The sequence below is a fragment of the Hibiscus syriacus genome, unplaced genomic scaffold (genome assembly GCF_006381635.1).
Source record: "Hibiscus syriacus cultivar Baekdansim isolate YM2019G1 unplaced genomic scaffold, ASM638163v2 tig00116995_pilon, whole genome shotgun sequence".
NCBI lineage: Eukaryota > Viridiplantae > Streptophyta > Magnoliopsida > Malvales > Malvaceae > Hibiscus > Hibiscus syriacus.
Genome location: NW_024063511.1, coordinates 976,561 through 990,805, shown reverse-complemented (window position 1 = coordinate 990,805; position 14,245 = coordinate 976,561). Strand labels below are relative to the sequence as shown.

Below are 14,245 nucleotides of genomic sequence, written 5' to 3'. Positions count from 1 at the left end.
TGGGTTTATTTATGTGCATATAAAAAATACCCACTTTACTGAAAAGAAAAGAAAAGAAAATCAAAATTAATGTCAAGGCCTAGAAAATTTCAATCCTCCAAAGTTGAGGGCCGTAGGGTTCACAAGAGAGCTATGAACCACCGGCTGTTTTGTATAATATATTGTCTGCTATTTGCCCACTTGATCCCCTCAAATTTCACCATGAAAATGACTTCCTTCAGCGTTTTGTTCCCGAGAAATTGCGCATTGATTAGTTAACACCAAAAAATTCCTCGGACAGAAAAATTAGAAGGAATCATCTGGGTTATATTTATCCATTCCCGTAGATAAAGTAGTCTGCTCTTTCATTTCCCATTATCACCATATTAAACGAACTCAATTTGCTTATTTCCCTTATTTTTCTTGTACCAGTAGAGCCAATTGCATATGCAACTTTAATTTTCAATTCCACGAATTTCACCAAAATCCCACCATTAGTTTGACAATTTTTGAAAGAAAATTAAGGATTTTTATGCCGATATAACTAAGACGTGCTATGATGTATATTATCCATACATTGTTACATCCGCAGATGATTTTATTTTTGTGGCTCAGGATGTCCTTCATTTCATCAAATGAAACCTACCAAAACCTAAAGAAAAATCCAAAAAGTCCAACCATGTCAATCACCAAGTTGGGTTTATATTGGTTTTTGCCTGGATGCACCTCTGCATTCGCTTCGGTCCATTAAGCAAACGGTTGGGAATTAAGTTTCAGCCTTTACTATGGCTTGGGTCCAAAAAGTTTCATACTTTCCCATTAATCTTCCAAAGCTTGATTATTAGAGATTTAATCGGACAAAACACCTATAAATTAGTTGGGACAGAAACATTGGATTAATGCATTAGAGACAATAGTTCCTCTTGCTAATGACAGAGATACGTACTCAAACAAAAAAGGCAAAGACTTTTTTAGCAAGCTTGCCTTTTTGTTCAAATTTACAGTTTCTGGTGTCATTTTCAGCCTTGGTTTCGGCCGTGTTTTTCACTGCACATCATTTTCCTCAAGAAAAGCCGTAAGGTTTTAGTCCTACCCTTTCGAGTAAATTTTCATTTTTATCGGAAGCAAAACTGGCCACTTGTTATTGGTGGTTGCTGTAGCTCTTAGCAAGACAGGTGTTTTGGATTCTATTTAGCAAGTGAATTTGTGTATAATAGAAAAAGAAGTTTTTCATTGAATGGTCTACAAATCTGATAACATGATAATGCTAATGGTTTAGGAACGTTTCTATCTGGATTGGCTATTATAGTTCAACCATATTTTCAACTCCCAAACTAGGGTTCTGCTGCTTGAATTTGCAACAGGATAGCATTTACAAGCTCTTGCATTTAAAGGGTCATAATGGTTTTAGATAATGATGGGAGATGAGGAGAAGTGGACTAGGGATGTCTATTGGGTATTTTTTTCCTGTAGGTGAGTGGAGGAAGAGGGTTTTTATATACACAAATCCTACATGCTAGTCAGAGTCCTTCTTGCCTCTTCAATTGCAGCTCTTGCAGTTAAGCGGCTCAATGTCAAAAACTCTAAGTCAGCAAAACCATCAGGTACCCAGCTTTTAAATTTCTTAGTTTTTTCAATTTTTAGAATCCCAGGGCATATTCTAGTAAGGAAAGAAGGTGAAAGATTGCATGTTTTTTCATTGATTGAATGTTTCCCATTACAGAAATATACTTCTTCAAGGTTTATTTTAATTGCTACCCTATGGTTTTGTCATTCTTTTTTACTCATGTGGCATTTGGGCTTCATCGTGTTTTGTTAACTTGTTCTCTGATGACACTGAAACTCAAAAAATGAAGACAACAAGAAGCAGTTTACATATCCCAATGATGGCTTCAAAGGAAAAGATGTAAGTATATATGTACCTTCTTCGATCCACATTATCGTCTAAGAAATATTGTCTGGTCCTTTATTAGTTATTTTCTACCAATGATTGAGATGTGATGCATTTTACAGGATGAGGAAGAAGAGGAGGAGGAAGAAGTTAAATTGATTAGCAGCATATTTAATCGAGCTAACGATAACCGATCAGATATTGGTGATGAAGATTTTCTACCTGAGTTTGAAGACCTTCTCTCTGGGGAAATCGAATATCCATTGCCTACTGACAAATATGACAGGGAAGAGAAAGAAAAAATGTATGAAACTGAGATGGCAAACAATGCAAGTGAACTGGAAAGGTTGCGCAATGTAGTAAAGGAACTGGAGGAGAGGGAAGTAAAGCTCGAGGGTGAATTGCTTGAGTACTATGGTTTAAAGGAGCAGGAATCAGATATTACTGAATTACAAAGGCAGCTGAAGATCAAGACAGTTGAAATTGACATGTTGAATATTACCATAAACTCTTTGCAGACCGAGAGGAAGAAGCTTCAGGAGGAGATTGCTCATGGAGCTTCTGTAAAGAAGGAGTTGGAGGTGGCAAGGAACAAAATCAAGGAGCTAAAAAGGCAAAATCAGCTTGATCTCAGTTATTGTTTCTCAAGCAACAAGTTTCTACTCTTCAAGCCAAAGAGCAAGAAGCCATCAACAGTGATGCTGAGATAGAGAAGAAACTGAAAGCTTTGAAGGAGTTAGAAATTGAAGTCGTGGAACTTAGGAGAAAGAATAAAGAGCTTCAACATGAAAAGAGGGAGTTAACTGTTAAACTGGATGCTGCTGAAGCAAAATAGCCTCCCTTTCCAACATGACTGAGGCAAGTCCCATGGAAATCTCCTATGTATTGTATTCTGAACTCGTGTAAATGGTTGGAAGCCTTTTAGTTTTGGCCGTGTAAGGATTTGCAGAGTAAGACCAACATAAGAAAATTGCGGACTGCCTGAAAACTTACATTGTTGCATCTTAAGTTTATTGAGATGATTATTAGCCGAATATTTGTTGATGACATTTCCCTTTACAATTCAGAAGCCTGACCTTTTACAAAAGAAAAACGAAAAGTAAAGGCCAGCAAGCTACCAACATGGTTTAGAACATTTTCAGGGAATGCTACGATACAGATTTTGAAAAATTATTACTTTAGCTAAACAAATCAGTCCTTGGCTGTATGACCAGTAATAATATAAATGTTCTAGTTTGTACTTTGTGGTTATATGTGATTCTTTTTTTCTGTCTTATGTTATCACAGACTGAAATTGCATCCAGGGCAAGAGAAGAGGTCAATGCTTTAAAACATGCAAATGAAGATCTGCTAAAGCAAGTGGAAGGACTTCAGATGAACAGATTTAGTGAAGTTGAAGAACTAGTGTACCTTCGTTGGGTCAATGCATGCTTGAGATTCGAAATCCGTAATTACCAGACACCTGGAGGAAAAATATCTGCGCGTGATCTCAATAAAAGTCTGAGCCCCAAGTCCCAAGAGAAGGCTAAAAGGTTACTGTTAGAATATGCAGGGTCAGAACGTGGGCAAGGTGACACAGATCTTGAAAGCAACTAATCTCATCCATCCTCTCCTGGAAGTGAGGATTTTGATAATGCTTCCATGGACAGTTCTAACAGTAGATATAGCAATCTCAGTAAGAGACCTAGTTTAATCCAAAAGCTGAAGAAATGGGGCAAGAGCAAAGATGATTCAAGCGCTTTTTCATCACCAGCCAGATCCTTCTCTGGTTCTCCAAGCAGGACTACCTTGAGCCTCCGCAATCGGGGTCCATTAGAGTCACTTATGCTAAGGAATTCAGGTGATGGTGTTGCAATCACAACTTTTGGTAAAATGGACCAGGAATCCACTGATTCACCGGATGCTTCCGCTCTTCCAAACATTAGAACTCAACCTTCTGGTCTTTGAATTCTGTTGCAACATCATTCCACTTAATGTCTAAATCAGTAGATTAGAGGAAAAATATCCTGCTTATAAGGACCGCCATAAGTTGGCCATGGAGAGGGAGAAACAAATTAAGAAAAAAGCAGAAGAAGCAAGGGCAGAGAGGTTTGGCGAGAACTCAAACTTTGAGTCTAGAGAAAAGGCACCTGTAACTTTACCACCAAAACTTGCTCAAATAAAGGAGAAGACTGTTGTTTCTGGTGACACAAGTGAGCAAACCAATGGCGATAAGACTGTAGACTCCCAAACTATAAGCAAGATGAAACTTGCTCACATTGAAAAGAGGGCACCTAGGGTGCCCAGACCACCACCAAAGGCATCCAGTGGCAGTTCTGCTGGCACAGATACTGCTACAACAGGAAAACTTCCTGCTCCACCTCCACTACCTGGTGCACCACCACCGCCACCTCCTGGTGGACGACCACCACCTCCTCCTCCTCCAGGCAGCCTACCTAGAGGAGCAGGCAGTGGTGATAAAGTTCACCGAGCTCCTGAACTTGTTGAATTTTATCAGACATTGATGAAACGCGAGTCAAAGAAGGAAACTTCAAGTTTGATTTCTACAACATCTAATACATCAGATGCTAGGAGCAACATGATCGGAGAGATTGAGAATAGATCGTCATTCCTTTTAGCTGTATGTTGAAGTTTTCCTTTCCACCCATTTATCTGCTTATCGTCAGATCAAGTGTAGGTGTTATTTAACCAATACTTAACAATATGAGATCATATTGATTCATCCAGGTAAAAGCTGATGTGGAATCGCAAGGTGACTTCGTTCAGTCCTTGGCCATTGAAGTTCGAGCAGCTTCTTTCTCCAACATAGGAGACCTGGTAGCTTTTGTAAATTGGCTAGATGAGGAACTTTCCTTCTTGGTATGGAATAAAATATTCAAGATTTAAAATATGTATTTCTGTCAGTAGTAGTGGTAATTTGAATTCAAAAGATTTCTTATTGCACAAAAGAAGCACATATTTTTGAGGTAGTATGGCAGAAGATGCATCTTAGAACTAAACCCTGGGTCTAAGACTATATTTTGCTCTCCATTGTCAGCTCTATTATTTACCAGTCATTATGGAATACTTAATATCATTTCTTTGTGGCAAGATTTACTATAACATATGAATCCAGTTGTTCATTTTGTCCAACAGATCCACTAGAAATTGTATGTCTACTGTCTACTATATTTGCTGAATCATCTTTCTTTGCTGTGTAGGTTGATGAACGAGCAGTTCTCAAGCACTTTGATTGGCCTGAAGGAAAGGCTGATGCATTAAGAGAGGCAGCTTTTGAATACCAGGACCTAGTGAAGTTGGAGAAGCAGGTCTCTTCCTTTGTTGATGATCCCAACCTTCCATGTGAAGCTGCTCTGAAAAAGATGTACAAATTGCTTGAAAAGTAAGTCAATTCAGATTCATTTAGTTTATTTTCTGAACCTATAAGCAATACTCTCCTTACAGTAATAAAATCTAAATAGGATTGTTCTTTTAGTTTTCCTTCAGGGTCATTTCAGTATAAATTAACAATCTTGTAGAATGGTAGAGATGCACTTTCTCTTGTCATATACTGATTTGCTATTTCATTTGTTGTTGTTGTTCAGAGTGGAACAAAGCGTATATGCACTTTTACGTACAAGAAACATGGCTGTTGCACGGTACAGAGAGTTTGGAAGTCCAGTTAATTGGTTATTAGATTCTGGGATTGTTGGCAAGGTATGAACCATAACAATAAATTAGAAGGTTTGGTTTGGTTATACATGGAACATAGCTCAATAAGTGGCTCGTTGTTATGATGAATTGATGGTGTAATTGCAAGTTCAGATGAAACTACCACAACAAATAGAAAATTAGTACGTAGATCTTTTGCCTGCTATAAAATGTAATTATAAATCAATGGTTTCCTTATGCATAATGCAGATCAAGCTTTCATCTGTTCAATTGGCAAGGAAATATATGAAACGTGTAGCATCAGAACTTGATGCATTGAGTGGACCGGAGAAATTACCCAACCGAGAGTTTATACTTCTGCAAGGGGTCCGTTTTGCTTTCCGTGTTCATCAGGTATTTAGCTTTGCACTTGGTTACCTTGTTCAAGATGTCCAGTTTAAGATCCTTACTAATTCTGATTGCGTTGTAATCCAACGAATTACTTGCATTGCTACAAGTAATGCTGTTTGAAATGTTAAAATAAACTGACTAGATTTCTTTTCTCTGCCAGTTTGCGGGTGGTTTTGATGCAGAAAGCATGAAGGCTTTCGAAGAACTTAGGAGCCGAGTGCATACACAAATGGGAGAAGAAAATAAGACTGAAATGGGAGAAGAAAATAAGACTGAAATTGGAGAAGGAGATAAGCCGGAGACATGATAAACATATAGCCTTATTCTTTTCCTTGTAGCTCCGCTGCTCTGTTGTATATTGCTTTTATACTACTACTCGACAATATTGCATTAGGAATTACTCAATATAGATTGGATATTGTACAATGAAGTTGCCAGAGCATAGTCACATGGATCGCAGTACGCTCCGATACGGGAACGTGGAACGGGATCGCAATTCGCTAGGTCCCTAAAATTCGGTACAAGGAGTGGCTTAATAGGATCCTTCTCTTCGGTTACTTTTCTGAATGACTGTCACTGCCCTCATTTGCTGCTGTTGTTTGTTGCACATCATCATCAAGGTCAATGTAACTTTGTGTCTCACTGATTCCAGTCTCGTTCTCATCATACTCACTATCTCTTCGATGATTCTGGCCAAATGTCATTGCAGATTTGCAGTGATAAAAAACAGAAATTGAAGAAGAAAAGAAGAGTTTGTGGCTTAGTGAAGGAAATCGACATAGGAAGGTAATCAGGTAATCGACACTATATGTGGCTCTGTGCTGTGCGACTAACTTAAATATTTGTAGTAGTTAAAATCAGAAGATAAAGAATCCATAATTTATGTTGTGTGAATGAAAATATGATTGATTAACGGAATCCTCTTGGTCGTGAAGTGTGAATAGAAATTCAAGGGTCGGTCAACGTCGTTCTTTTCCGTGTCAGAGTGTGGATGGAATTGAACAGTCGAATTTGATGAAATTGGTTGTCTGTTCGCGTTTTTTATTGTCCAGAACGATGAATCGATGGCTTCAAATCGTGATTTGAACATCAATTAGGTCAATTGGATGGTCAATTTTAGATTGTATATGCTTTTGTACCGAATCACGATTTTGAAACGACCTGGAACGCGTTCGTACCGCGTTTTGGATCGCAGCGTAGAGTACGTAGATCGTTGGCTATTGAGCGATTTATGTAACTATGTGCCAGAGATACAGAGGAAGAAAAATTAATATTACTACCAGAGTATTAATTTTAGGCTGTGGTTCAAGTTTTATCGACAAATATATATTGAAACCAATGCTATGTTGTTGGACATTCCCACTACCCGTTTGCTTATTCTCATTCCTCCTAGTTCTCCTTTAAGGCAGCATCCAGGGGCCAAAGGACGACATCGGATTAGCACTGCTAGAATCCGTACCGCCACCCTCAACTCCATCGTCCTCGGAAACATCCTCAAAATTAGCAGGAGTCTTCTGCCTCATCAGAAATAAATCAACTTTGTCCATGAACACCACATTCGAAGTAGATTTCGTCAGATCCTTCATACTCACCATTTGCCACAATGATCCTAACACAACCCCTCCATGCAAAGGCTTACTAAAATCTACCTCCACACATATCCTGGCTTACTTTCCTGTGAGGATTCAACGGTTGGACGATCAACCTCCATTGTTCGACCCAGGAGGTTGCCAACTGCTTCGAGTTTCTTCTTGTTAAAGAGCTCCATAGGTACTCTTGAAAGACGAATCCAAACATCCGCCTGAACAATCACTTCCTCGTACGGGCAAAGCAACGACTTCCATGATTCCATCTCCTACTTGCATGATAATGACCTGCAACAATCCAGAGTTCCTCTAGAGGCACACATAAAAGAGATTTTGGACCTCCTTTTGGTCCCCAATTGCTCGTGTCGAGTTCCTTATCTAGCACGTCCCCCCAAGAGTTGACAGGAACGAAACTCGCATTTAGAACTGCATCTCTAAAATTTCGTTCCCCCAGCAACAGAAGACTGTTGATTTTCCTTGACAGGTTGGTTCTATGAAATTACAGTTGATTGTCCTTCATAAAATGACATGATTGGAATTAGACATGATTGGAATTAGCGGTGCTTATCGAGCGAGTCGATCGCTAGTTGAATAGTATTCAACTCGTGCTCGTTAAAATTTTTTATTACTCGACTCATTGTTCATTAAGCTCATTAAAATTCTACTCGACTCGACTCCTTGCTCGTTAAGCTTACTTTTTTTAAATTAGAGGTAAAATCTACTTGTACTTTATAGAGCTTAATATAAATATAAATTAATAAGCTTAACCAAAAAAATTATCAAAAAGTGTATGAAGCAAATTCAAAGTCAAAATTCTAAAGTTACAATCCATAAATACACTTAAATAGTAAATTAGTAAATTTATAGTAAGTTTTAATTAGTAATTTCTCATCTTTCTTATTATTTACTAATAAATAATTAAAATATTTTAAAATACAAGGACTAATTTAATGTATTATATATAGTTTGAGGATTTCTCATGAAATTAGTCCAAAATAAAATAATAAGACAAATCAAAATCACAATTTACGGTATCCAACCCAGAAGAATCGTCATCGTCCAAGAAGAAAAGATAAGAAATTATGGTAAGCGAATCATTCCGCTCTAACTTTCAATTATATTACATAAAAAATTATGCTTTGTATCCCTGACAATTAGGGTTTTGTGTTATTGAACGTTTCGTTGTAGATCTTACAATTCCTAGATAATGATATTGGTTTAGCTATGTCATTATGATTATTTTTTATTTCATTCACTACCCTTCCAATTTCTGATTTTATATTGCAGAATTGATCCGGTTATATTGATTTCATGATTTTAACGTGATTTAATTTCATATATCTGAATAGAATTTATACAATTCCTTAAAAAATTATATCTTTTAGAGATTTTTTTTTGGGAAATATATTTTAGGCTGATTGATAATATAAGTTGATGACTTGATGTATTAACAAGTTGTTTTATGTTGGCTTTGGATTAATGCCTAGTTTTTCTGCAGTTCAATATTTTTTTAAAGCTTGTTTCCCCACCCCCATCCCTCCATTGGCGAGTAATTAAAAAGGGTTAACCCACTTTCTTTGTGCTTCTGCAGTCTTCACTTGCAGCTGCTAGAGCTGAAAACTTTTACTATCCTCCAGAATGGGATCCAAGTCAGGTATGCATAGCTTAGAATTATTTGCTTTCTGCAATATTTTTGGCGGGTTTTAAGGAAATCTTCTGCCTAAGTTAGTTATGATTTATGATCTTTAAAATTTGACACTGCTCTTCTTTTCAGGGTTCTTTGAACAAGTTTCATGGTCAACATGCTTAGAGAGAGAGGGCAAGGAAAATAGATCAAGGAATTTTGATTACAAGGTAAGATCACTTTATTTTCGGAATTTTTATACTCTCTTTTGTGAGTTCGTTACAAATTTTAACATCTTCAGAATAGTTATACTAATGGGCTTCAATGCGGTTAATGATGAAATGATAGGCTGAAAGAACGGCATAACTGAGCTTTTTTCAGGTGAAGTTCGGTAGGAATTCTTCACTGAATTCTGATAAGATTGGTTGGCAACCAGACACTAGTTTGTTATTTTCTTGACCCAAAATCTTTAATTATTTGTTTTACTGAAGAAAGAAATCTTTCACTATTCATTTTCTTTTCTTTTCTTTTTCAAAAAGAAACAAAAAGTTCCATACACTTGGACTTATAGCTGAGATGATCTAAGCAAAGTGTGGCTTTATAGATTTATCTTGTTCTATAGTTGTTGCATGGAATCCGTATCTAGGAAATAATCTATTACCCTTATAACTTTATAAGTGACAGTAGACTTGTTTTGATTTCCATTATCCATGCCAAGTTTACTTTTGGTGTGGAAAGTTTCTTTGTAAATGGTATATGATTTTCATTCTTGTTTTGCTTTGAGGTTTGAAATGCCTTTCAATATATGGTGCGGTGGATGCAATTCTATGATTGCGAAAGGTGTACGGTTCAATGCTAAGAAAAAGCAAGTGGAAAATTATTATTCTACCAAGTTATCTTGTTTTTACCAATTTCATAAGCTACTCTGAGTTCCTGTGATTCGGTTTATGTTAATGGGGGATATATTCTGTTAAACAATTTTGCTCATCGCTGATTTGGTTCTCCTAAAATTTACTTGTTTCTTTTAGATATGGAGCTTTACCATGAAGTCTGCATGCTGCAAACATGAGATAGTCATTCAGAAAGACCCAAAAAATTGTGAGCATGTGATCATTAGTGGGGCTCAACAAAAAACTGAAGTGTTTGATGTTGAGGATGCTGAGACGTTAGAACTCCCTGCTGATTAAGGTATGTAGTAAGTTACATGGGTTTATTGATTCTTATAGGATAACTACTTTTAACTATAGGGTTGCCTTTGCTTAAAAACATCGTATTCTGGAACAATTTGCCCTAATGACAATGAACAAACTTATATGGATGTTGGAATAATATTCAATTATCAAAATAAATAAATAAATAACTTGACATAATGGTTTTTTTTATAGGAATAACAGGCCTCATTAAAAACCTCCTCCTTGATTAACGGAGCCTGATAATCAGCTCCTTAATTTGCAGAGGGAGGGAGAGTGCCTTAAAAATTTTATTACTCATACAAACTTACATAATGTTAAACAGAAACTCCAAACTGAAAAACACAACAAACTTAACCACTCAAGTAACAACCAAAAACCTAGACACTCAAACAATAAAACCCACTGATAATGCCTAACAATCAACCAATTCCCATCTTTGCTAAAACATCAGCCTCCCCATTACACGCCCTTGGAATCCATCTAACTGAGTGCACCCTATCCGAGATGAGTGATGAAATCTCCTTCACTAAAGGTAGGAACTTGACATAATGTGAATCTCTATAATTTCCAATCAAAAGCATGGGTTGACTAACAGCCATGGGGCTTAATGAGGGTTGAACCTATAGGCCTGTGCATTTTGCTTACTGGGAATCAACTGTGTGTGTGTGTACGAGAACTTGTGTGTTGGTTTTTACAGTTAAATTTGTTCTGCAGAAAGAGACAAGCTTGCAGATCCATTTTATTGCCTTGAACATCAGGAGGAGGATTTGAAGAAGAAGAAAGAAGCGGAGCCAGTACTAGTTCGCCTTCAGCGTGTATCTAATACCAGGCATTCAGATGACTATGCCCTCAACAAAGCTCTACGTGCCAAACTTAGAGTATGTTTCTAAGCTTAGATTGGTTTGTCAGTTACATATTGTTATGAACTTTCTCCCTAATTTTATTTTCTGCTCTCTGAGTCAAAAGAAGAGGGTTCTTGATGAGGAATCTGCTTCAAGGAAATTGGGCCTAAGCATTCGACTCCTTCCAGCAAGCGAAGAAGATGGTGCTACTGCTGCAGGAGTAAAATTTTCTTCCAAGTTTGAGAGAAACAGGAAAGATAAGAGAGCATTGATTAGAGCTGCTTCATTCTTCCGCAGATCATCTGGGTTGTCCTCATCCAATAAGGAGAGGTTGGAGCTAGAGTCCAAGAGAAGAAAAACCTGTGCAGCTGCAGCTTCTAACTTGCTGACAGGGGGATTCAAGCCATCATCTTGGTCAAAAGATGTTGTGAAGAGGAGTGCTACTTCCAATACTCCGGAAATTTTAGCTAGAGTTTTGATAATGCTGCTTCAGTTCACATATAATATAGCTGGGATGGATGAATTCCAATCTCCGGTGTTTCTTGCGCAAGTTTGTGGTGGATCATGTATATAAAGTATACATCTACTGCTAGTTAACTATGCTCTTTGGTCAATAACAAAGCTGTTAAATGTCTTATAGGAATTGTGTGGTCATGTTGAGAAATTGGAATGCATTGGATATTTTTGATCCCACATATACGTGTATTGTTTGAGTTTACATATACATCATGCCACTTAATTCACTGGTTAACACACCTGGAACCTGTTTACTCTCTTTTTTTTCTCTGTCCCATCTGATCGGGTTTCGCCAGCTTAGATTTGTTTTAAGGTCTCCTTATAACATAAAACTCATCTGATTCTCTGAAAATGGCAACAATTTGGGTGGCTATAATAAATCTCCCCGACAGCGCATGGGCTCTGTATGGATAAAACACAGGAACAGATTTATTAATACGCACGCCAGTGGAAGTGGATGGATTATACGGTAATCCCAAAGAGGAAAAAGTACATGTGATGGGGATGGGTAGTGAAAGTGAAATGAGTTATATGGTAATCCCAAAGAAAAAAAAAAGATGAATACTGCAGTGCTGCTGCCGCCTGCTGATGATGATCAGTAGTAGTGCAGCAGCTGAGACAGATCATCAAGAGGCTTAAATTCCAGCCCATAACACACCTTAATTATTATTATAAATAAATATAGTATATATACATATGCCACACTTAACTGTACTTGAAAAAGTATCTGCAACACTACAAGTTGTAAGATCTTCATGTCTCTCCCTTATGTTCTGTTTCATTGTTTTTATAGCCTTCCACTGTCCAGATTCAGTTTTTCTTTCTGCAGTATCAAGGGGATTCATTTGATGATAAGCATTGAGCTTTGAGAAACTAGTATACATATATTCCGTACTTGTCTTTAATTTGTAGGCCATATTTTATGTTCATATTGTTAAAAGTTTCAAAGTTTGGCAACCAACTTTGGAAAATGTTTTTTTTCAAAGTTTGGTAAATGTTTCTTTGAAAAATGTTTTTCAAAGTTTGGTAAAATTTTGGTAGATGTTTGTTGAAAATAGGAATGGGTAAATTCACTTTAGTCATTGCACTTTAGGGTATTTTCAAAGATTAGTCCCTAAGTTTCTACTATAAATACCCTTACCCATTTAGCTTCAAAATCATCCCAAAACATTTCTTTCTTCCTATACTAGAGAGCTTTCTTGTGAGTAGTGAGTGTTTTGTAAACACCTGTAAATTTTCTCTCTTAGTAAAAGATCTGCAGCAGCCCGGAGACGTAAACACAATTGGCTGAACTCCGTTATCAATTTTCAGGTATTATTTTTCCGCTTTTATTTCGTATTCTCACTAATCTGGTTATAGGGAAATTACTTGTACTCGGTTTATTTTTCCTAACAACTGGTAATCAGAGCTTTTGGTTGTGAATTTTTTCAAATTTTCTGCGAGGTTACTATTGATTACTATTCACGTGAATAGTGATTTCGTGAATAGTGAAATTCGATCGGCGATACGAGTTTGTCGACGGTGGTGTTCTAATACACGGTGATTCGCAAGAATTGTCAGAAACGATCCAAACGAAGCCAGATTCGAGTGGGAGCGATGGCTGCAGACGAAGGGAAGGTGAAAATTGAAAAGTTCGATGGTGCGGACTTTGGTTTTTGGAAGATGCAGATTGAAGATTTTTTGTACCAGAAAAATCTATATCAACCTCTCTCAGGAAAGCAACCAGAGGGCATGAAGGATGAAGATTGGGCTCTTCTCGACAGACAAGCCCTCGGAGTTATCCGACTGACGTTATCCCGCAATGTTGCTTTTAACATAGCAAAGGAAAAGACCACGGCGGGTCTTATGGCGGCTCTCTCCAGTATGTACGAGAAGCCATCGGCCTCAAACAAAGTTCATTTGATGAGGCGATTATTCAATTTGCGGATGACGGAAGGGGCATCGGTGGCACAACACCTAAATGAACTCAACACAATCACAACCCAGTTGAGTTCAGTGGAAATTGAGTTCGATGATGAAGTTCGAGCTTTAATTCTCTTATCATCTCTACCAGACAGTTGGAATGCTACTATTACAGCAGTCAGCAGTTCGTCGGGAAACAGCAAATTAAAATTCGACGATGTTCGGGATCTGGTATTGAGTGAAGAAATTCGACGAAGAGAATCGGGTGAAGCATCAACCTCCTCAGCCTTACACACGGAGTCTAGAGGGAGAACTTCAGAAACAAATTCAAATCGTGGCAGATCAAAATCTAGAAGGGGCAAATCAAGAACAGGAAATAAAGATTTTACCTGTTATAATTGCGGCAAAAAGGGTCACTTCAAAAGAGATTGCCGAGCACCGAAGAAAAATACCGGCGCACAGGAATCTGCCAACATGACGGAGGAGACAGGTGATGCCATGATTTTAAGCGTCAACAGTCTGATTGAATCATGGATCTTGGATTCAGGGGCATCTTTCCACTCCACCCCATGCCGAGAAATCATGGAGAACTATGTCAGTGGTGATTTTGGGAAGGTTCATCTAGCTGATGATGAAACCTTGAAGATCGTCGGAAAAGGAGACATCCGACT

General features: G+C 37.7%; 2 pseudogenes; both read left to right on the top strand.

The window, feature by feature from the left end:
* The first annotated feature begins 925 nt into the window (after positions 1-925).
* On the top strand, positions 926-6,341 carry LOC120193318 (annotated as a pseudogene).
* A 2,234-nt stretch (positions 6,342-8,575) lies between these two features.
* LOC120193321 lies at positions 8,576-11,806 on the top strand (annotated as a pseudogene).
* The last annotated feature ends 2,439 nt before the right edge of the window (positions 11,807-14,245 follow it).